Below are 24,561 nucleotides of genomic sequence, written 5' to 3'. Positions count from 1 at the left end.
GAAGCTTTCAAAAATGTATAAAAATATACCTAATACTTGTTGGAGATGTGGAGTAGAAATTGGTACTATGTTTCGTATGTGGTGGCTATGTAAAAAATTAAGATTTTCTGGGATGACATTTATAGTGAACTTAAGAAAATGTTCAGGGTCTCATTTAAAAAAAAAAAAAAAAGAGAGAAGCTTTTCTACTGGGAAGTACAGCACCAGTCATTCCTAGAAATGCAAAAGAAGTTTTTTTATATGCCACAGTCGCAGCGAGAATCTTAATAGCGACTAACTGGGAAAGTGATAAAATTCCTTCCAGATCAGAATGGTTACAAAAACCAGCTGAATATACAGAGCTGGCCCGACTATCTGAAAACAATGAAAGATAAGTCAAAACAATTATTTATTGCAAAATGGGAAGTTTTCGAAACATATCTTAAAAATAACTGTGACAGTATGAACTGGGTCACTGCCTTTGAATAATTTCTGCAGTTGTACTAAATAAGAAAAATAAGAAATAATGACGTAGAAGAGTAATATTGTATTGTAAAATGAACATATAGATTTATGCAATAAGTTTGCAAATATAGAAAGAGGACAAAAGGATGTTCTCTAAGAAGACTTACTGACAAAACATAAGAAATTAACTTTTTTATTTATTTTGTATTTGAGGTGGCGGTTTTTCTGTATGGTTTTGCTTTTTTCTTTTTTCTCAAGTGTTATGTACTGAGCTGTCTCCTCAAACAATAGGATCCAGAATGCAGCAGTGTGATTGGTCCGCAGGAGCCACCCAATCCAGCTTCAGGTGGAAGTGAATCAGCAACCTGATTGGCCTGCAGGAGCAGCCAATCAGGCTCCTGGATGAAGTGAATCATCAGCCTGATTGGCCTGCAGGAGCAGCCAATCAGACTTCTGGAGGAGGTGAATCCACAACCTGATTGGCCTACAGGAGCAGCCCGGAATTAGCCAATCATGTGGGGCCCATTGTGTAAATAACGTATATATAACTAGACATTTTGGGGAAAGTCTCATTCATTGCTACTATGAGCTGAATAAAGAGCATGAAATTCACACTCAACTCCAAATATATTTCAAAAAGCATACAAAATAATAATAATAATTAATTAATTAATAATAATAATAATTTATACCCTGCCCATGTGGCTGGGCTGCCCCAGCCACTCTTGGCGGCTTCCAACAAAATATTAAAATACCATAATGCATCAAACATTAAAAGCTTCCCTAAACAGGGCTGCCTTCAGATGTCTTCCAAAAGTCTGGTAGTTGTTGTTCTCTTTGACATCCTCCAGCGCTTACTGTATATTTCACTCTATAAGACGCACCAGACCTTAAGATGCACCTATTTTTTGGAGGAGGAAAACAAGAAAAAAAATATATTCTGAATCCCAGAAGCCAGAACAGCAAGAGGGATCGCTGCGCAGTGAAAGCAGCAATCCCTCTTGCTGTTCTGGCTTCTGGGATAGCTGCGCAGCCTGCATTCGCTCCATAAGACGCACACACATCTCCCCTTACTTTTTAGGAGGGAAAAAGCGAGTCTTATAGAGCAAAAAATACGGTAATTTTGAAAGTGACGGACAGTCATCCTCCAGCTCCCATTGCAGCACCTTTCCCTCATCCCAACTGCCATAATCGCAAGGGCCATCTCGCCCTGAGGGGGATGAAAAAGGACTGGGAGGTATTCTGAGCCAGGAGCAAAGAGCCAGAAGAGTACTTAGGACTGAGAAGTCCAACTCAGAACTGCAGGGGAAGCAGGAATGAAGAGCAAGTCAGGAGGCAGAGGCTAAAGAACGACCACATATGCAAGGAGACAACAGAGACTAGAAGGACCACACTGCCTCGGAAAGACACAACTGCAACAGGAAGTCCTTTTATGCTTGCTCCAGTCCAGAAGGATCCATTGGCCAGCCTGAGTCAAGGTCCTTCACCAATACCAGCCACCTGAACTTTAGTCGTTCACCACATGAGGAAGCTGAACTTGAACCCAGCAACTCCTGACCCTCTGCAACCTGGAGGGCAGGTATCTATGGATTCTTGGGGGCTGAGAGGGTGGAGACCCCTGAGTTGCTGCTAGGCCCCTGAGTGGGCAAATTTGTAGGTGCCGGGCCCCCACATGGGGAAATCTGTGGGTGCTGGGCCCCTGCATGGGTGTAATTTGTGGGTGCCGGGCCCCTGCAGGGGGAAATTTGTGGGTGCTGGGACCCTGCAGGGGGAAATTTGTGGGTGCCGGCAGTGGCGTAGCGTGGGAGGTGCAGGGGGGGGGGCCGGCCGCACCGGGCGCAACATCTGGGGGTTAGGGTTAGGGGGCGCAGATCCACGGGTTAGGGGGCACAAATTACTTGCCTTGCCCCGGGTGCTGACAACCCACGCTACGCCACTGGGTGCCGGGCCCCTGCAGGGGGAAATTTGTGGGTGCCGGGCCCCAGCATGGGGAAAATTGTGGGTGCTCGAGCACCCAGGGCCCCGGGGAGTTGGCCCCTATGAATGGTTAAGTGATAGTTAAATTCCTTAAATAAAAATACAGTGGTACCTCTGGTTACGTACCTAATTTGTTCCGGAGGTCCATTCTTAACCTGAAACTGTTCTTAACCTGAAGCACCACTTTAGCTAATGGGGCCTCCTGCTGCCACTGCACCGCTGCCGCCCGATTTCTGTTCTCATCCTGAAGCAAAGTTCTTAACCCGAGGTACTATTTCTTGGTTAGCGGAGTCTGTAACCTGAAGCGTATGTAACCCGAAGTACCACTGTAAATAATTAGGCAGTCCCTGTGCCTTTCAGATCTCTGTTCTCCTAGTTATCACTGCAATAACAAAACCTTTACATTTAAAGAAGCAACAGAGACTCCTTTAGTTGATATTCCTGCAGAGCAGGGGGTTGGACTAGATGACCCCAGGGTCCCTTCTAACTTCACGATTCAACGATCTCTGCCAAGCTGGAACCTCCTTGGCTTCTTGTGTCCCATCCACAGCTCACCAGCAGTCATCAGCGATCATGTCGTCTCCATCACACGTAGCCATAGCACTTGGGAATTTCTGTAATTTCTTGGAAAATGCCAAGGATTTTTCATATTTTAGTTCTGCGTTCCATGACATTTAAACAAGAGCCTTATAAACTAGACACCGTCGTGCATCAGCAGGGACTGTGGCGGGGGGGGGGGAGAGGAAAATAACCTCTTCCTGTAATAATAATGTCCTGTTCTCAATGGGTTCCCCTGAGTAACTCAGGTGACTTGCAAAATCAAGGTGAGCAGCAAGGCGGGCCAGGATCCGGAGCTGGCCCAAGTTCATCTGAGTCCAATTAAGCAGAAGTCACAGCAAAGAGTCAGGTGGGAAGCAAAATCACAGCAGACTAAGGTCAGGTTTCACATAGGCGAACACTGGCTCCCAGTACATTTACAAGTACAATTCAAAGTGTTGGTGCTGACCTTTAAAGCCCTAAACGGCCTCGGTCCTGTATACCTGAAGGAGCGTCTCCATCGTTCTGCCTGGACACTGAGGTCCAGTGCCGAGGGCCTTCTGGCGGTTCCCTTGCTGTGAGAAGCCAAGTTACAGGGAACCAGGCAGAGGGCCTTCTCAGTATTGGCACCCGCCCTGTGGAACGCCCTCCCACCAGATGTCAAAGAGAAAAACAACTGGTGCTGGAGGAGACTCTTGAGAGTCCCATGGACTGCAAGAAGATCAAACCTCTCCATTCTGAAGGAAATCAGCCCTGAGTGCTCACTGGAAGGACAGATCGTGAAGCTGAGACTCCAAGACTTTGGCCACCTCAGGAGAAGAGAAGACTCCCTGGAAAAGACCCTGATGTTGGGAAAGATGGAGGGCGCAAGGAGAAGGGGACGACAGAGGATGAGATGGTGGGACAGTGTTCTTGAGGCTACCAGCATGAGTTTGACTAAGCTGCGGGAGGCAGTGGAGGACAGAAGTGCCTGGCGTGCTCTGGTCCAGGGGGTCACAAAGAGTCGGACACGACTAAATGACTAAACAACAACAGCCATCCGTGCTGTGTAAAACCTGCAACTTCTTTCCCGGATTCAGAGTCAGAGCCTGACTTAACATACAGCACTTCCTGGACCTGTGCAAGGAATCAGTTCAGATCCTTCGTGATGAGAGAGAGAAATGGGGGACGGTTGGACGGTTGGAACTCATCAAGAGCTGCTTTGCAGAATTGCATGTGCGCGTGTGTGCATTCCCTCCCGAATGCACGCACACACACACACACACACAATTCTGCAAGGCAGGCTCCACCCATTTCTGACTCTGGCTCCACCCACCATCAGCTCTAGCTCCGCCCAAAGGCACATGCTGCCTCCCCCAACTGACTTTTCCATCATTCAGTGGCTCTCTGCCTTATAATAACTGTTATGTACTGAAGTTCTCACCCTGGGCCAGCGGGGGGGGGGGGATACTGTAGATAGTTTTCACTCAGGTCCACATATGCAAATAAGGAATTGAAAGTGACGTTCAGTGATTGGGTAGTTACAGAAAGTGGTTACTGTTGCTTTGTAGTTGAGCTCCATATAAGCAGGTTGGCTGAGCCCTTCAGTTCAGTTCTGCTCTGGCCTGTGAATAAACAAGAGCTGTTTGAAGAATCGCTGTGTCGTCTGACATGTTCACCCACAACTTAACAATAACCTTGCAAAGTAGGTGCGTATTGGCAGCCTCTTAGTTCAGATACAGGTTGCTGAGTCAGAGAGAGACAGAGAGACAGACAGACAGACAGACAGAGAGACAGAGAGAGAGAGATTGAGAGAGGTGCTCGCCCAGGGCCACTTCAGGGAATGAATATGAAATGTCAAGATTTGAACGAAGGGCCTTCCGTGACTCGAAAGGCGAGCATTTCTAATTTTCTGATAGCGGTTGGCAGTTTTTCCAAATGCTCACCTTTCCCCATAGATGTGCAAAAGTCACAACAATCACACACACACACACACACACACACACACACACACACACACACACACACAGTACAAATAACTGATGAGGAAGGAAGGGAAGAATAAATCTGGGTGAGGTTTTTTCCCTTTCCTTTCCTTCTTTTTGGTACAGCGAGCTGTGAAGGTAGGAAGGAGTAGGCCTTCCTAATTCATTAGCAAATCAACATTATCAGATTTATGGACGGGGGTCCAGCTCGGGCAACCTTCCATTTAGATGGAATTACTTGTGTACATAAAAAAAAGATTGAAAACTTGTATGTTATTGGAAGAGCAATCTCGTCTCCTGCATGCTTAATCGGGGGGGGGGGGGAGAGGGGGGGGGAAGGGGAGGAGATGCCTGCCTCTCTGCCTCTCTCTCTGCACAGCAAGAGGGAAAAGGCAGACGACACCTTCGTCGAGACTCACAGGATCGGTGGTTGCGGTGAACGAAATTTTCCATTTTGTTGTTCTGTATGGAACAGTGACAATAAAGATTATTGTATCGTATCATATGAAACCCAGCTCTACCTCTCTTTTAAATTGAAGGCGGTGAAGGTCCTGTGTGAGTGTCTGAAGGAGTTTGGAGGATGGATGGTGGCTAACAGATTGAGGTTGAATCCTGACAAGACAGAAGGGTACTGTTTCGGGGGGACAGGGGGGCGAACAGGTGCGCAGCCTGGGAGTCATTTTGGACTCACAGTTGTCCATTGGAGGCGCAGGTCAGTTCTGTGTCCAGGGCAGCTCTCTACCAGATCCATCTGGTACGCAGTCTGAGACCCTACCTGCCCACAGACTGTCTCGCCAGAGTGGTGCATGCTCTGGTTATCTCCCGCTTGGACTACTGCCATGCGCTCTATGTGGGGCTACCTTTGAAGGTGACCCGGAAACTACAACTAATTCAGAATGCGACAGCTAGAGTGGGGACTGGGAGTGGCTGCCGAGACCACATAACACTGGTCTTGAAAGACCTACATTGGCTCCCAGTACGTTTCCGAGCACAATTCAAAGTGTTGGTGCTGACCTTTAAAGCCCTAAATGGCCTCGGCCCAGTATACCTGAAGGAGCGTCTCCACCCCCATCATTCTGCCCGGACGCTGAGGTCCAGCGCCAAGGGCCTTCTGGCGGTTCCCTCATTGCGAGAAGCAAAGCTACAGGGAACCAGGCAGAGGGCCTTCTCGGTAGTGGCACCCGCCCTGTGGAACGCCCTCCCGTCAGATGTCAAAGCGATAAATAACTACCTGACATTCAGAAGACATCTTAAGGCAGCCCTGTTCAGGGAAGTTTTTAATCTGTGATATTTTAGTGTATTTTTGGTTTTTATGGAAGCCGCCCAGAGTGGCTGGGGAAGCCCAACCAGATGGGCGGGGTATAAATAGCAAATTATTATTATTATTATTATTATGATGATGATGATGATGATGATGACTTAATGAGGAGGAGAACCAACTACAATTCTATACTTCCCCTACATTCCTGACATTCAGAGTGGAAACAGAATATCCCCAAAACCTCCTCTTTCTTTTGTGAAACTAGAACAGGGTGAGGCACCCTTTACGGCTTGAGGTCCACTTTGTCTTCTGAGCAACCTTCTAGGGCCAGTGGTGGGCAGAGACAGAGGCAATACGTAGGAGCCAATTGCCTTTTGGTGCTGCAAAAGTCCCCGCCACCCTTTCCGTTTATTGGCCAAACAAGAGGCATTGTTGCAGGTCAAGGAGTGGAGCTAACGGATCATTAGATGATAAACTGTCTTATAACACAAAAAAATAAAATACAGTGGTAATGTAAAGGTAAAGGGACCCCTGACCATTAGGTCCAGTTGTGACCGACTCTGGGGTTGCAGCGCTCATCTCGCTTTATTGGCCGAGGGAGCCGGCGTACAGCTTCCAGGTCATGTGGCCAGCATGACTAAGCCGCTTCTGGCGAACCAGAGCAGTGCATGGAAGTGCCGTTTACCTTCCCGCTGAAATGGTACCTATTTATCTACTTGCACTTTGACATACTTTTGAACTGCTGGGTTGGCAGGAGCAGGGACCGAGCAACGGGAGCTCACCCCGTCGGGGGATTCGAACCGCCAACCTTCTGATCGGCAAGTCCTAGGCTCTGTGGCTTAACCCACAGTGCCACCCATGATTCTATGAGGAATGTCTTAAACTGGTTGCACACACACTGTAAAGTACATTTGAAGCACATCTCTTTCCCCTACAGGAATGCTGAGAACTGCAGTTTGGGAAGGATGGCAGGGAAGTATAGCTCTGCAAGACACCAGTTACATTGCCCAGCATGCTTTGAGGGAAAGGCTGCAGCCCCAATGAAGCTGATGTTTCCAGAGCCAGCCTGCTCGTAACACACTTCTCCCCCAATGCTAATTCATTCTGCCCACTTATCTCACCCCCCAAACAATCCCCTGACCCCAGGCCGTTAAGCCTTGTTTCCCCTGGAGCCGAGCTCGTTTGTCCATTTCAATCTCCTTGTAATTGTTTTCTCTTCTTTGATCTTTTGTTCGCTGCTGATGAGTTTACAATCGGTTTAGTTCTCCTCTGACACACAGCCTACATGCCTTTGGAGAAGGGACTGATTTAATGTCTTCTGTGACTCCGTGGACCCGTCCCGCACGGAACGCAGAGAGGTGCCTTGTTGCAAAGTCAGACCGTTGGTGCGTTCAGCTCAAGGTTGGCAGTGGTTCATGAGGGTTTCATACAGGAGATGGAACCTGGGACCTTCTCCATGCAAAGGATGTGCCGAGCCCAGGAGAAGGAGGTTAATTGGGAGAGGGGAGCAGAGAATGGTGGTTGTGAACTGGGTGCCTTTAATCCAGAAAGTGATTGTGGGTTATAGTTAAGAGCATAGGAAGCTGCCTTCTGCTGAGTTAAGCCCTCAGTCAGTAGAGCATGAGACTCTTAAACTCAGGCCAGGTTTTGGGTTCGAACCCCACGTTGGGCGAAACATTCCTGCATTGCAAGGGCTTGGACTAGATGGCCCTTGGGATCCCTTCCAACTTGGATTCCATGAGTCTTTTCCAGCTCTACCTGGAGATGCCAGAGCATCTGTGTGCAAAAGATGTGCCAAGCCCTGGAGACGGAGGTTAATTGGGAGAGGGGAGCAGAGGAAGGCAGACGTCACCCAGGGTGGGAATGCTACAGTTTGCAGCCAGCTCCTGCCGGGTTGAAGCTTGCAATCTGCACAAGCAGATATATGTATATTGTTAAATGTACATATATATTTTAAAATAAGGGCAGCCTTGGAGATTCAGGCCATCCCCCTGCCCCCGGGCACGTGGAGGTGGCTGGGGAAACCTGGGGACTCCAGGTTAGAGCTGGAGTTTTGGCAACCCTAACTGCTTCATGACCCCCAGAGCAGTATTCACACACACACACACACACGGCTGGCTGTCCAATGTGGTCACTAAGGTTCACCCAGAGGTCAGGCCTGTCCCCATCGGAGCAGCCAAGGACATCGTCAGCTTCAAATTACTGCTGCGATCTCGGGTCCTTGTCTGATCGGAATGCGTCGCCATGCGCAAATTCTGGTTCCCACCCTCCCTCCCCGCAAAGAGGGAGATAATAAAAACAAATGAGAGTCTATCAGAAATTTAGCAAAGTCCATTAGGGACGGCACTTGGCGAGCGTTCGCTTATCTCCCAGGGAAGCAGCCGCAGCCGACTGGAAATGAGTTTTCTCCCGAGATGGAGGAAGATTCTCCGCCTCCTCCCCCGATGCTTTCGGTTACAAAGAAAGCTGACTAGTCCATTCCCGAATACATTTGGCCTTGCAAGCGTGCAAGATTTCTCTCCCCCCCCCTCTAAAAATATTATATAGCATTACATTCATTTTTCTTCCTTCTCGTAGACCTTTCTTGTGTGGTTATTTGTTCTCTAAGATGACATGCGGTTCGTTGTTTGTTCTTTACAGCGGCGATGGTGTTCATTTCGGCAAAATTTGGGTCTGTGTTTATCTTTCTTTGACATTATTAGGACATTGGGGGTGGGGGGGGGGAGGCCCAGGCTAAATCCCGGAAAGAGTTGCTGCCAGCCCGTGTAGGACAGTGATGAGGTAAGTGGAGCAATGGTCTGGCTCAGAGTAGGGCAACTACCTATGTTCGAGATGTACCGTATTTTTCGCTCCATAGGGCACACCGGACCATAGGGCGCACCTAGTTTTTAGGGGGGGGGGGGAATAAAGAAAAAAATATTTCCCCCCTAGGCCCAAAGAGCAAAGAAGCCAAGACAGCCAGCGGGATCCATCCTGCTGGATGTCTTGGCTTCCTCTTTAGCCACGCACAACTTCTCCAGCCGGGCGGGAGAGGCTGGGCATGGCTTTGTTTTTAGCCGCGGGGCTGGGGCGGGGGAAGCCCGAGCTTCCACTGACCCCAGCCCCCAGAACAGGTCCAGGAGCAGCGGCAAGATTGTGCGCAACCTCGCCGCCGCTCCCGGAGCTTGCAGGGCTGGGGGCAGGGGAAACCTGAGCTTCCCCCGACCCCAGCCCCCAGAACAGGCTGCTATCCGCAAGCTTTCGGAGCCCGGCGGCCACTCCCGCCACGCTCTGAAGGCTTGCGGATATCTTCCTGAAGCCTGGAGAGCGAGAGGGGTCGGTGCGCACCGACCCCTCTCGCTCTCCAGGCTTCAGCGAAAGCCTGCACTCACCCCATAGGACGCACACACATTTCCCCTTCATTTTTGGAGGGGGAAAAGTGCGTCCTATAGGGCGAAAAATACGGTAACACAAGTGGCGCTCCTGGTCTTTGTAGGGAAAGGAAATTGCACCCCACCCACGGGTGACTGCCATGCCCCTATACTAAATGCAGTGGGACAACAGAGCACCCAGGGCATTCTGGGAAAGGAAAATGGCAGCCTCCAGGAGCTTTTGGAAAAACTAAGCCCCTGTTAACAGTGGAACGAGGAACGGATTTTTATGGGCGAGAGTGACGTAAAAACATGCCCATTTGCTAGAAGGAAACCAAGGATTGGTTGTGGAGCAGATCACAGAATCGTACAGTTGGAGGGGGCCCCCTCAAGGATCCTCTAGGCCAACCCCTTGCAATGCAGAGATCACAACACCCAGCCTTCCACCCTGTCTGGAACCATACCAGACCCTGCTTAGCTTTAGCAAATGTGCAGCTAGGGGTTTTATTACTGCACTACTGCAATGAGATGATTTGTGGTTCTTTTTGTTGACTATGGTATTGCCATTGCTCTACATGCATGGCCCTTGAAAAAGAAGCAGTCTCTGCCCCAAGGGGCTTACAGTCTAAAACAGGCTCAAGGAAACAGCAGAGGAAAGGGGAGGAATGGAGGTAGGGGAAAGATGTGCTTTGGCTTAATTACAGGGGATGCTTGGGTTGCGAACGTGATCCGTGCGGGGTGCACGTTCGCAACCTGAGTTGTGATTCGGTGCTTCTGCACATGTGCAAAGTGCAGTTTAGTGCTTCTGCGCTTGCGTGAGTGCCGAAACCCGGAAGTAACCCGTTCCAGTACTTCCGGATTTCGGCAGTCCGTAACCCGAAAAACACACAAACTGAAGCGTCTGTAACCCGAGGTATGACTGTATATTTAATTGTCAATTACATTTACACCCCACCTTTTTCTCCAAAGAGATTAACGTAGCCCTCCCCCCCCCCGTTAAGTTGTGGGTGAACATATCAGACGACACAGCGATTCTTCAAACAGCTCTTCTTTATTCAGAGGCCAGAACAGAACTGAACTGAAGGGCTCAGTCAGCCTGCTTATATAGAGCTCCAGTACAACGTTACTGTAGCAACTTTCTAAAACTATCCAATCACTGAACGTCACTTTCGATCCTTTATTTGCATAACTATCTACAGTATCCCCCTGCTGGCCCAGGGTGAGAACTTCACTACATAACACCCCCCATTTTAACCCCCCCCATTTTATCCTTACAACAAGCCAGTGAGGGAGAGTTAGGCTAAGAGGGAGTGACTGCCCCCCAAGGTCATCCAATGAGCTTTGTGGCTGAGTAGGAGATTTGAACCCGGGTCTCCCAGTTCCTAGTCCAACACGCTTATTGTTACACCGTATGAGCCCTCCCCTGGCTGCCCCTCCCCTCAAATTTCCCCCTTGCAAACGGAGCAATGGATTTAGAAGGGCTGTTTCCCATTGCAAATGCACACATTCATGTTCATAGTCAAGCGTTTGCCTAAAAAAACGGGGACAGCTGCTTACCCAGTGGCGTAGCGTGGGGGGTGCAGGGGGGGCCGGCCGCACCGGGCGCAACATCGGGGGGGGGGCGCTCGCCGCCTCCGGAGTCGCCGAAGAGCCTCGGGTGCAGGCTGTAGCAGAGCCCCATGTCTCGCGGAACCGACGAGCTGTGCGTGCGTCCGGGCTGAAGGCGTCTGGCAGGCAGCGGCTCTCAGCGCTCGCCGCGGTCCCCACGCGTCAGGGCCACGGAGGGCGCGTCAGGCAGCCCCTCCTCACAGCCCTGCCGCCGCCGCTGCTGCAGCTGCTGGGCCATGTTGCATTTTCCTCGCCTCTCTGCCCTCCTCCTCCTCCGGGCAAGTGGCAAGTTTGGGAGGCAGCGCCAGCGGCAACTCGCCTCAGATCACCTGACACGGACCCGCCGCCGCCACCGTGGCTACCTTACCGTAAATACCCCAGCCCAGGCAGCAGCAAGAAGAAGCTGGCAGCGGCGGCAGGTTAGGGGTTAGGGGCGCAAATTACTTGCCTTGCCCTGGGTTAGGGGGCGCAAATTATTTGCCTTGCCCCGGGTGCTGACAACCCACGCTACGCCGCTGTGCTTACCAGTAAAGTGGGACAACACTTTGGTAAACAAACAGGGACCACTGAAGCGTATGAGCTGTTGTCTCTGTACCTGCCTAGAGGATAACATTTTTGTAAAAAAAAAAAAAAAAAATTAGGTGGGGGAGCAAATTGCCGTTTTGAGGAGCTTGCCTGTGAATCTGGAGCACGCATTCAAAGCAGAATTGTAGGACAAGGATCCCCTATAACTGCTGGGTCCCTGGTTCTCCCCTTAATGTCTGAAATACATACATCGCCTGGGATAGCTCAGTCAGTAGAGCATGAGACTCTCAATCTCAAGGTCGTGGGTTTGAGCCCCACATGGGGCAAAAGATTCCTGCATTGCAGGGGATTGGATGGAATCATAGAATCATAGAGTTGGAAGAGACCACAAGGGCCATCGAGTCCAACCCCCTGCCAAGCAGGAAACACCACCAGAGCACTCCTGACATATGGTTGTCAAGCCTCTGCTTAAAGACCTCCAAAGAAGGAGACTCCACCACACTCCTTGGCAGCAAATTCCACTGTCAAACAGCTCTTACTGTCAGGAAGTTCTTCCTAATGTTTAGGTGGAATCTTCTTTCTTGTAGTTTGGATCCATTGCTCCGTGTCCGCTTCTCTGGAGCAGCAGAAAACAACCTTTCTCCCTCCTCTATGTGACATCCTTTTATATATTTGAACATGGCTATCATATCACCCCTTAACCTCCTCTTCTCCAGGCTAAACATGCCCAGCTCCCTTAGCCGTTCCTCATAAGGCATCGTTTCCAGGCCTTTGACCATTTTGGTTGCCCTCCTCTGGACACGTTCCAGTTTGTCAGTGTCCTTCTTGAACTGTGGTGCCCAGAACTGGACACAGTACTCCAGGTGAGGTCATAGAATCATAGAATCATAGAGTTGGAAGAGACCACAAGGGCCATCGAGTCCAACCACCTGCCAAGCAGGAAACACCATCAGAGCACTCCTGACATATGGTTGTCAAGCCTCTGCTTAAAGACCTCCAAAGAAGGAGACTCCACCACACTCCTTGGCAGCAAATTCCACTGTCAAACAGCTCTTACTGTCAGGAAGTTCTTCCTATAGTTTAGGTGGAACCCTTCCAGTTCTGTAATTCTGTGATTCTGTGTGGGGTTTGATCAGATGGCTGGATGGCCATCTGCCGTGGATGCTTTAGTTGAGTTTCCATCAGCTGAGATTCTTGCATCGCAGGGGGTTGGGCTGGATGACCTCAAGGTCTCTTCCAACATGATTCTTGTGGGAATGTTAGGGATAGGAGGAAAGGATATACTGAATAATGATGGAGTTTATGGAGCTGGCTGACCTCACCGGGAGAATCCGCGACCAGAAAGAAGAGGAACACCAAGGAGATTGGAAGAAATTTAAAGACTATTTGAATAAATATTGTAATATTGTAATCACTTGAAAGAAACAATTAGGCCTAGGATTAAAATGGAATTAAATTTATAAATAAGAAAATGTACGATAAGGAAAGTTATGTAATATGATTAGGACTGTGATATGGTCTTTTGAAACACTGATATTGGATTCTGCTACATATAATTACTAAGAAATTCGGATGGAAGAGATTCGAGGAAGTCAAATACTATGTTTATGAAGATGGATGGTACTTAATTTTAATTAATTAAGTGGCAATATGTTGTATGTAACTTTTTTCTCTTTTCCCTTTTTCTCCTCTTTTTTGTTTGTCTTTATTATTGTTAATCTCTTCTTTTTTATTATGTTTACCTACTGAAAATAATAAATATTACTTGAAAAAAAAAGGATATACTGAATAAGAATCATCCTTCCTTCACTCACGCTAGTGGGTGATGTAGCAGAGCACATTCCCCTCAATATAGCTGGAAGTGAATTTGCAGATTCATTTGAATCTCTTTAGTTAATGTGGCTTGCGCAGATGGATTATTCCTGGTGTCCCCTTTGATCCCTCATAAAAGAATAAAGTCAATCAATCAATTTCCTTTATTCGACCGATAGTCAGAAATAAAACACAATACAGAATTATAAACTAAAACATCATAGGGGTACATAAATAAGGTAGGGCCACAGTACTAAACCTCTCACAGATAACCCACATCAAGGCATTCAGTTATACGTTTTCGACACTTGAGTGCCAGGAAAAGGAATTTAGCCACTGACAAAGTTGTTTTCCTAGAAGACTTATTTAGCAGATATGCTGTCTGCTTTCCTCTTTGTCGGGGACTAAGCTGGGGTAAGTATGGGGTTATAAGATACTGTCTTAAATCGTTGTAGAAGGGACAGCTCAGTAAAATGTGCTCTGTGGATTCTACCTCACCCAACGCACAATGGCATAATCTCTGGTCATATGGGACTCCTCCATATCTTCCCTTCAGAACCGCCGAGTCAAGAACATTCAGCCTAGCCGCGGTAAATAGTCTGCGGTATTCCACGTAGTGGATATCCGCCAGGTAGCGAGCTGGAGCAGCTCGGTACATCTGCTCCAAGAGTCTTTGCTTGAAAATAACAAGAAGTTTACTCACATTTCAGTTCACGATTAGATCCCTGAAAGGCAGGCTTTACTTGGTAGTTACACAAAGAAACAGCGAGTTTATCTCATATGGAGCTTGAGCTCATGTGCGGCTGGCTGAGAGCCAGCAGACAGCAAAATTTACATTAAGAGAAGAAAATGGCTGCAGGAGAGCAGCAAGCAAGAGATGAGAGCAAGAGAGAGAAACTGGCTGTGTGACTCGGATGTTTTATGGAGTCAGCCAGAGCCGTGCCCATCTCTGTGGTCACATGCAGTGGGAGGATGCTCCAGACCAGTGTAATAGAAAGTTATACTGGCTGGAGTGCATCCACCTGCCTGAGCCCACTCTAGGGAAACAAGGAATGTTGTATTTGACTGCTCCAATGGATTACACCCCACAATTCTAGGATTTAGCAAGGCCTAAAGAAACAAGTCAAGCCAGCATCCTCTGGAGCTTGTCTCTTACAGAGATGCCATCAAAAAGGGACGCGGGGGTGCTGTGGTCTAAACCACAGAGCCTAGGGCTTGCCGACTGGAAGATCGGCGGTTCAGATCCCTGCGACGGGGTGAGCTCCCGTTGCTCGGCCCCTGCTCCTGCCAACCTAGCAGTTCGAAAGCACCTCAAAGTGCAAGTAGATAAATAGGTACCGCTCTGGCGGGAAGGTAATCACCATTTCCGTGCGCTGCTCTGGTTCGCCAGAAGCGGCTTAGTCCTGCTGGCCACATGACCCGGAAGCTGTACGCCGGCTCCCTTGGCCAGTAAAGCGAGATGAGTGCCGCAACCCCAGAGTCGGCCACGACTGGACCTAATGGCCAGGGGTCCCTTTACCTTTACCTTTAAAGAAACAAGTCAAGCCAGCTTCCTCTGGAGCTCGGCTCTTACAGAGATCCCATCAAAGAGCAAAGACAGGTGAGGACAAAGTCATTACCTTGACAAAAGGTGAGACATTCAGTGTCAGAGAAGAAGTTCCTTCTCAAGCTGGGTGCTAGTTAGAAAAAGACAACAGCAAAGTCTGGAGGGGGAAGTTGCCAAGGGTTACAGGGGGCATGATGTCACCACGGGGTGGGGGGGAGAGAAGATGCCCTTTTTACATGAGGCTCGAGTTGTGCTTTGGAGCAAGGGTTTTGGGGAAGAAGAAGGGAGAGCCTGAGCTCCTTGCGAGAGGCTGCACAGAGAGAACATGGCGGGCTTTGGGGGACACAACCTTGCTGGAGCTATGAGGACAGCACTCTTGGGGTGTGGTGTTCTGCGCTCCAGCTGCAAAAACTCAGGTGGAAATAAGCCATATTTCTTAAAGACACTTCAGTCTCCCCTGTGCCGCCTTCCAAAAGAAGGCACAAATTTTGCCACTTGGTTGCGCCAAGGCCAAGACCCTCCAGGTGTCCCTTTTTTCCCGGGTACAGTCCCTGAATTTCATCAGCCATCCCAGATTCTGTTTTGATCCCTGAAAGTCCCGCTTTTCCTTCTTCCTCCACGTCTTAATATGACAACGTTTACCGATGTAATGTAAGAATGTTAACAAATAAATAAAATGCAAATTCAAAGAGAGAGAGAGAGAGAGAGAGAGAAACAGGGGTGGAGCTACCTGCCCTGGCACCTGGTGTGGCATGGGGGGCGGGGCCAGCCGCCTGTATGGTGAGCGTGGGGGGGGGCGCTACTAGCCCCCCGTGGCAGCATAGCCGCTAGTGGCTCCCCGACCATGTGGCGAGCGTGGGGTGGGGTTCGGGGTGGCACGGCGATGTCACCTGCCCTCATGGCTGTCACCTGGTGTGCACCACACCCCCCACACCCTCCTTCCTCCCCCAGTGCTGAGAAATATTGGGGGGCATGCAAGACCCCTGGAGCTCGCCCTAGCTGTCAACCTTCCCTTTTTTTGTGGGAAATTCCCTTATTCCAGCGCCGTTTCCCGCTGTTATCCTGGATTGTTAGATATCCCATAGGCTGTTCCCGGGACAGGTGAGGTTGCTGATCCCTTATTTTTGAGGCTGCTGATCCCTTATTTTCAAATCTGAAAGTTGAGAGCTATGGATCTCATTACTGCTCAGCAGAGATCAGGAGGGGCTGCATCCAGAGCCTTGCAGAGCCAAGCAGAGGCCCGGGGGTGAGGTAGATAATGTGCCCCCCTTTTTACTGTGGGGATAACTGAAGTCTTATAAATAAGTAAGCATATAAATAATTTTCACAAAAGTTATGCTGACAAATAATTTTATTTCAAGGCTTGAATTGCCGTATTTTTCGCTCTATGACGCACTTTTCCCCTCCTAAAAAGTAACGGGAAATGTGTGTGCGTTTTATGGAGCAGATGCAGGCTGCGCAGCTATCCCAGAAGCCAGATCAGCAAGTGGGATCACTGTGCAGCGATCCCTCTTGCTCTTCTGGCTTCTGGGATTCAGAATATTTTTTCTTCTTCTTTTCCTCCTCCAAAAACTAGGTGCGTCTTGTGGTCTGGTGCGTCTTATAGAGCGAAAAATACGGTATTCCAAGGCTTGAATTGTGAATATGCTGACCAAGGCCCCCTTTGGAATCGGAGGCCCGGGCCAAGTGGCCCGTATACCGCGCCCCCACCTGCAACAACATCCAGAAATTCAGCCATGGGGGAGGAAGAGAAGTCAGTATGCCAGGCCAGGGTTTCAGACAAGGATACTGTTGGGTCCTCATGCTCTTCTGGAAGAGGAGATGGAGCAGGAAAGGATGTGGGCAGTGGGAGATGCTTTTGCCCCTCCTTGCTCTAAGCACTCAAAGCCAGCAATATCTCTCACTGGTTTTCCTTTTAAGGAAACCGTCTGCTGACTCAGACCTGGGAGGGGTACTGCAGGAGAGAGAGAGAGAGAGTGACTTGGGGGGGGGGGGTTGGAGAGGAAGGAACCCACCCTCTCCCCACTTTACTGGGTTGTAAATAAAACAAATTGAGAGCAGCCTCAGCAGGCACCATGGCAGAGTGGCCATAAAGCTCGGACCGTGCCAGGGTCATGTCAAGTCCCTGGGAGAGGGAGCGGGGGAGGGGGGGAGGAAATCATCATTGCTGATTGTGTGCAAAAATACAGTACTTCCATATTGCCGAACTAACAGGGTGGATAAGAGGAGATATGGTACAGAAAGTGAATAAGGAGTGGGCTATCTGTAAGGAATATCATGGCCACTGGTCCCATCACCTCCTGGCAAATAGAAGGGGAAGAAATGGAGGCAGTGAGAGATTTTACTTTCTTGGGCTCCATGATCACTGCAGATGGTGACAGCAGTCACGAAATTAAAAGACGCCTGCTTCTTGGGAGAAAAGGAATGACAAACCTAGATAGCATCTCAAAAAAGCAGAGACATCACCTTGCCAACAAAGGTCCATATAGTTAAAGCTATGGTTTTCCCAGTAGGGATGTACAGAAGTGAGAGCTGGACCATTAAGAAGGCTGATTGCCGAAGAATGGATGCTTTTGAATTCTGGTGCTGGAGGAGACTCTTGAGAGTCCCATGGACTGCAAGAAGATCAAACCTCTCCATTCTGAAGGAAATCAGCCCTGAGTGCTGACTGGAAGGACAGATCCTGAAGCTGAGGCTCCAATACTTTGGCCACCTCGTGAGAAGAGAAGACTCCCTGGAAAAGACCCTGATGCTGGGAAAAATGGAGGGCACAAGGAGAAGGGGACGACAGAGGACGAGATGGTTGGACAATGTTCTTGAAGCTACCAGCATGAGTTTGACCAAACCGTGGGAGGCAGTGGAAGACAGGAGTGCCTGGCGTGCTCTGGTCCAGGGGGTCACGGAGAGTCGGATACGGCTAAATGACTAAACAACAACCACCTTCTTCCAGAAGGCAGAAGCTGAAAGAGATAATTTCCGGGGTGCGCACTATCCTGCGCTATCTCTGCAGCTTTCTTATGGCACCTGGAAGCATAGATTTGATCCAAGGTGGGAAGAGTCCACCCAATTATTCTCTCCGCAGTCTTTACAACCCTGGACAGCATTGTTTTTCCCCTGACCGCGCATCTCCCAAACCACACACACAGACCATAATTCTGTGGCATGGGTGTGCAACTCTGCAAGCTGCAGGCATCAGGTGGGATGTCCTTGGACTCCAACTCCCATCGGCCCCAGCCAGCATGGGCAACACTCAGGGATGATGGGAATCGTAGTCCATCTGAGAGGGCCAAGGGCTCCCAGTCCCTGAAGTTGGGCAAGCTTTGTAAATCTGCATTCATTTTGCACAATTATTCACCGCAGCACCCCTGACCATCATTCAAGGCACCCCAGGGGATCAAAACTGGGGTCATATGGGGATCATAGCTGTCAACGTTTTCCTTTTTTTAAGGGAAATTCCGTTATTCTGAATAGGATTCCTCGCAAGAAAAGGGAAAAGTTGACAGCTATGATGGGGATGAAACCTGCAACCTTGGTGTTGTCAGCACATTGCTCCAACTGACTGTGCTAGATAGATTGATGAAGGCCTACTCAATGAGCAAGCTGAATACCTTTACTCAAAAGTAAGGTAAAGGGACCCCTGACCATTAGGTCCAGTCATGACCGACTCTGGGGTTGCGGCGCTCATCTCGCTTTATTGGCCAAGGGAGCCGGCGTACAGCTTCCGGGTCATGTGGCCAGCATGATTAAGCCGTTTCTGGCGAACCAGAGCAGCGCAGGGAAACGCCGTTTACCTTCCCGCCGGAGTGGTACCTATTTATCTACTTGCACTTTGACATACTTTTGAACTGCTAGGTTGGCAGGAGCAGGGACCGAGCAACGGGAGCTCACCCCGTCGCGGGGATTCAAACTGCCGACCTTCTGATCGGCAAGTCCTAGGCTCTGTGTTTTAACCCACAGCGCCACCCGCGTCCCTTACTCAAAAGTAAGTGCTGTCAAAATCAGTGGTGCCTGCTTCCAAGTGGAGAGACTTCATAGCTGTTGCTGTTCTGCCTCTGCCTCTCTCTCCTCCATTGGCCACCCTCCAGAAATTGGATTTCCAATTAATAACTGAGACTTCAGCTGGCTCTTCCTGGGATGAGACTCCGCTGAAGGTCAAAAGGCCCTTGGACATGCCAAGGGAGATTTACACTTGGACAAAATCCAGAGAAGTTATCAAAGGGACAAAATGGGTCTGAGCGTAATAGAGCCTGCAAAGGTCAGTGCAACTGTTTTGGGGAGAAAGGCTGTTGGTCGTATCCCAAGACGAACCCAGAGTAGGGAATCGATGGACACAGCTGACTTCAGCCCACGGATCCCTACTCAGAGTACGACTTCCTTCCAACATTTGTGGATGGCAGTGCAGTGGATTTGCCTCCTTACTTGCAGGGCATAGGTACCGTATTTTCCGCTCTATAAGGCACAACAGACCACAAGAGGCACCTAGTTTTTGGAGGAGGAAAACAAGAAAAAAAAATATTCTGAATCTCAGAAGCCAGAACAGCAAGAGGGATCGCTGGGCAGTGAAAACAGCAATCCCTCTTGCTGTTCTGGCTTCTGGGATAGCTGCGCAGCCTGCATTCGCTCCGTAAGACGCACACACATCTCCCCTTACTTTTTAGGAGGGAAAAAGTGAGTCTAATAGAGCAAAAAATACGGTAAATTACGTGTGCTGGGCCTGGGCGTAACCCGTGAAACGCGGTCCAGGACCGGTCCAGAATCAGAAGGTTCTGCTGGGAGTCAGTCCGACAGGGCCAAGGCACGAAACCAGGCAAGGGCAGGTGCAGGATCTAGCACACAGCAATGTTGCTCCCGCAACCTGGGATAGGGTCCAACAGCCTTTTATCTTTGTCAGAGTAACGGCCAGTCCTGATCCCCCAGTGACTCACCTCCCTGTCTTGCCCGAAGGCAAGCACTCCTCCTGCGAGTACTCAGGTCTCTCCTTCTCTCAGACCTGAGTCTCTGCAGCTCGGGAGACGTCGGTGGGTTACTAGACCCAGAAGCCGCCTCAGCCTCCCCTGACCCAACTGGTAGTGGAGCAGCTGTAAGTGATGGCCCAGCCGAAGGCAACGAGGTCTGCCCCGCATCTGGAGCCAGGGCAGGCTCAGGCCCCTGACTCGGCCCAGCTGGTGTTTGTTGCAGGGGAACCTGTGCAGACTGGAACTCACCAGGATCCGGCCCCAGACTTGATTCAGCTGCTGCCTGAGGCAAAGGATCTGATGCGGACTGAGACTCCTCTGGCTCCGAGTCCGAGCCTGAGTCCCAGGCCATCAGACTACGGAACTGCCTGCCACAGGAGGCAGTGATGGCCACTGACTTGCATGGTTTTAAAAGAGGGTTGGAGCATTCTAGCCAATGATGGAGCCAGTCGTGTTTCTGAATACCAATGGCTGCAAAACACCATAAGGGAGAGAGCATTAGCCTTTTTTCTTTCTCTTTTTTTCCTGCTGCCTCGCACTGTGGACTCACGTTTTGCTTGTGGTCCACTAAGATCCCAAGATCCTTTTCATATGTACTGCTGGCAAGCCAACTGTCCTAGTCTACTGGGAATCAGGTGAAGGCTTTTTCAAGGTTCCTCCGGTGCTTTTTAAATGACACACATTTTACATGATAACGATAAAATTTTGTTTATACCCCGCCCTTCCCGGTTCAGAAAGCTGGGCTCAGGGCGGCTAACAACAAATTTAAAACACTTTATTGATGCAACAAAAATACACCATAAAACGTGAATAACAATAAATTCAGAATTCATGGGGTTTGCTTGTTTTGTTTTTACTGTTCTAGTGCTGGTTGCGTGGACCCTGTTCTCTAATCTCGCTCTCCTTTTTCTCTGTTCATCCCCATCCATCCATTAATCTCTGGGAACAGGCCCAGAAAAATTTCAGTTAATGTGTGCGGTAGACACAGGGCAAAGCAGGAACGTATAGCTCTCCAGATATTGTGGACTACTGTTTGCAGAATCGCGGCGTTGGAAGGGACCATTGAGGGTCATCTAGCTCCAAACCCCCTGCAATAAAAAGGTAAAGAGACCCCTAACTATTAGGTCCAGTCGTGGCCGACTCTGGGGTTGCAGTGCTCATCTCGCTTTACTGGCCGAGGAAGCCGGCGTACAGCTTCCGGGTCATGTGGCCAGCATGACCAAGCCGCTTCTGGCGAACCAGAGCAGCGCACGGAAACGCCGTTTACCTTCCCGCCGGAGTGGTACCTAGTTATCTACTTGCACTTTGACGTGCTTTCGAACTGCTAGGTTGACAGGAGCTGGGACCGAGCAATGGGAGCTCACCCCGTCGCGGGGATTCGAACCGCCGACCTTCTGATTGGCAAGTCCTAGGCTCTGTGGTTTAACCCACAGCGCTACCCGCGTCCCTCAAAAAACCCCTGCAATACAGGAATCTTTTTGCCCAATGTGGGATTTGAATCCAGGACCATGAGATCAAGAGTTTCCTACTCTAGCGACCGAACTATCATGGCATGTCTCAGCCCTGGCCATGCCAGAAGCTGAGGCTGCTGGGATTTGTAGTCCTGCAAGGCCAGAGCCCCCACCCTATTTCCCTCTTGTGAAGGAAAGAGATAGATGGGTCTTGAAACCTGAGAAGAACATCTTCCCCGGGACTCAGCCCAGCCTCAAATTAATCCCCCTTGACGTCTTTCTCCAGGGCCATCCTCTCTTCTTTTCATCTTCTCTCTCCCCTAGTTATCAGCGGCGCTTTTGTAAGGCTCCTTAAAGCGTGTTTTGTCGAAGACACCACTGAGATCATTCCTGTTTTTGTACTGCTCTCCGCTCTGCTTTCTTCCAAGATGAGGAATGATCTGAGGCAGCCTCTCAAGGGGCGGAAAAATTAGAAAACAGCAGCTCCCATTATCGGTGCTATTGCGTCCGTAATCTGGGAGTGATAGCAATCTCCTCTCTCTCTCTCTCTCTCTCACACACACTCGCATACACCAACACACACACACAAATGTGGCTTCTGTTCTTATCTCTTAATTGGATATATATGGAGAGAGATGCTTTCAGTTGTTAATAATTTCATAAACTACCTTTTGAGGGCGATCAAAACAGACAGTGTGCACAATTGCATTTCGTTCAAAATCTCTCCTCGATAAACAAGTGGTTTGGTGGCATTTGAAAGTGATTGGGGTTGGGTTTTTTTGGGGGGGGGGGGAGTCTGCCACCTGGGGATTCCTGAAAGGGCTCCTTTGTGCTTCTTCTTTGCCGATCCCTCGTAGCCGAGTAAGATTGTCTTCCATGAACACGGTCTTAACAATGCGTCCGTAAGTGACTGTAGGGGCCAATTCTGGATCCACACGGCCTTCCACAGTGGGGACATAGGTTTCCGGGCAGGAGTTGATCCCGGTGAGGATTTGCCAAGCTTACTGTTATGTACTGAGCTGAATCCTAGAACAATAGGATCCAGAATGCAGCAGTCTGATTGGTCTGCAGGAGCCACCCAATCCAGCTCCAGGTGGAAGTGAATCAGTGACCTGATTGGCCTGCAGGAGCAGCCAATCAGGCTCCTGGATGAAGTGAGCCAATCAGGCTCCTGGATGAAGTGAATCCGCAACCTGATTGGCCTACAGGAGCAGCCCAGAATTAGCCAATCACGTGGGGCCCATTGTGTAAATAATGTATATATAGCTAGACGTTTTGGGGAAAGTTTCATTCATTGCTACTATGAGCTGAATAAAGAGCATGAAATTCACACTCGACTCCGAGTATATTTCACTTGCCTTCCTCTTTGCACGTTTCTCCCTTTCATCCTGAGTTCAAGCGTCTTCAAAGTCCATGATGCCTTTGGTAAAGGCTGTTCTCCAACTGGAGCACTCGCAGGCCAGTGTTTCCCAGTTGTCTGTGTTTATACTACATTTTTAAAGATTTGACTTGAGAGAGTCTTTAAACCTTCTTTGTTGGCCACCAGCATTATGCTTTCCATTTTTAAGTTTGGAATAGTGTAATTGCTTTGGAAGATGATCATCAGGTATCCACACAACATGGCAAGTCCAACGAAGCTGATGTTAAAGAATCATTGCTTCAACACTGGTGACCTTTGCTTCTTCCAGTACACTGGCATTAGTTCGCCTTTCTTCCCAAGCAATGTGCAAATTTTTTCGGAGACACTGTTGATGGAATCTTTCGAGGAGCTGGAGATAGTGTTTATAAGTGGTCCATGTTTCACAGTCGTATAATACGGTTGGTAGTACAATAGTGGGACGTGGGTGGCGCTGTGGGTTAAACCACATAGACTAGGACTTGCCGATCGGAAGGTTGGAGGTTTGAATCCCTGCAACGGGGTGAGCTCCCGTTGCTCGGTCCCAGCTCCTGCCAACCTAGCAGTTCGAAAGCATGTCAGAGTGCAAGTAGATAAATAGGTACCACTCCGGCGGGAAGGTAAATGACATTTCCGTGCGCTGCTCTGGTTCGCCAGAAGCGGCTTAGTCCTGCTGGCCACATGACCCGGAAGCTGTACGCCGGCTCCCTCGGCCAATAAAGCGAGATGAGCGCTGCAACCCCAGAGTCAGCCACGACTGGACCTAACGGTCAGGGGTCCCTTTAACTTTACCTTACAATAGTTTTGTGAACAAGCATTTTGTTTCTCTGTGAATGTGCTGCTGTGCAAAGGAGGAATGATGAGAGGTGTACTGTGTCCAAATTTCCCCATTTGGCCGCTGAATTCTGCACTAGCTGAAGTTTCCAAACTGTCTTCAGAGACTAGAAGCAACTCATAGCCTACATGACTTTTTCCATTTCCTCTGCACAAGCCACCTGAGTTTTTCCACTGTACTGTCAGCAGTGCTTTTTTCAAGAAAAGTCGGTGCCAGAACTTCTCCATGAAGTTTTTACAGTGAGTAGCTGGGTGACTTGGCGCAGCACCGAACAGATGCCGGTTTGGACAACAGCCGCGTTCACCGCCTGCAGAAGTGCTAAAAACTATGGCAAGTTGTCTCCCTAGCTGGCTTAAAGGTCACTCCTGGTTCCGGTCCATAGCTGTCAACCGTCCCTTATTTGGCGGGAAAGTCCCTTATCCCAGTGCCGTGTCCCGCTGCTGTCCCTTATTGATGATGTCCCTTAAATTTCCCGGGTTTCAAAGGAAGCAGCTCCTCTCCCTCCCTGCTGGCCAGGGAGGAGGGAGGCTCCAGCTGTGTTGATTGGCTGCCCATCCCGTCCCCCTCCGGCCTCCTCTCACCAGCCTCGGCCCCTGGGAACCCCTCCCCGCCAGGACTGGTGGGAGCCTCGGGCCCTTCCGCCGCCAAACTGAGCGTCTCTGCCTGGGGCCTCCCCTCTGCCCGCCGCTGCTCCCGCTCCTGTTAGGAGCAGCCTATGAATTGCTGAGGAACCTTGAGAGGAGAGCGAGGGCAACCATAGAGAAAGCATTTCATTTTTTAAAAATAATATTTATTCCAATTTTGAAGATTACAAAAAAGACAAACAATCCAAGAAGAAAAAAAAAAGAAAAAAGAAAAAAGAAAAGGAAAAAACATACAAATCCAACCTTTACATAACTT

General features: G+C 49.5%; 3 long non-coding RNA genes across 3 annotated transcripts in view; 2 read left to right on the top strand and 1 right to left on the bottom strand.

The window, feature by feature from the left end:
* The window catches only part of LOC307207307, a 114,253-nt gene that overhangs the window by 25,091 nt on the left and 64,601 nt on the right, over positions 1-24,561 (top strand). The window lies entirely within an intron of this gene.
* Positions 1-24,561, bottom strand: part of LOC307207285 — a 200,742-nt gene that overhangs the window by 169,671 nt on the left and 6,510 nt on the right. The window lies entirely within an intron of this gene.
* LOC307207319 lies at positions 694-22,760 on the top strand. Its single transcript, XR_013834641.1, has 2 exons — positions 694-971; positions 22,701-22,760. It is a non-coding gene; the product is annotated as an uncharacterized lncRNA (long non-coding RNA).

Source organism: Podarcis cretensis (genome assembly GCF_951804945.1).
Source record: "Podarcis cretensis genome assembly, chromosome: 18".
Taxonomy (NCBI): Eukaryota; Metazoa; Chordata; class Lepidosauria; order Squamata; family Lacertidae; genus Podarcis; species Podarcis cretensis.
The sequence above is the reverse complement of the archived record's forward strand: the minus strand, read 5'-3'. Positions and strand labels throughout refer to the sequence as shown.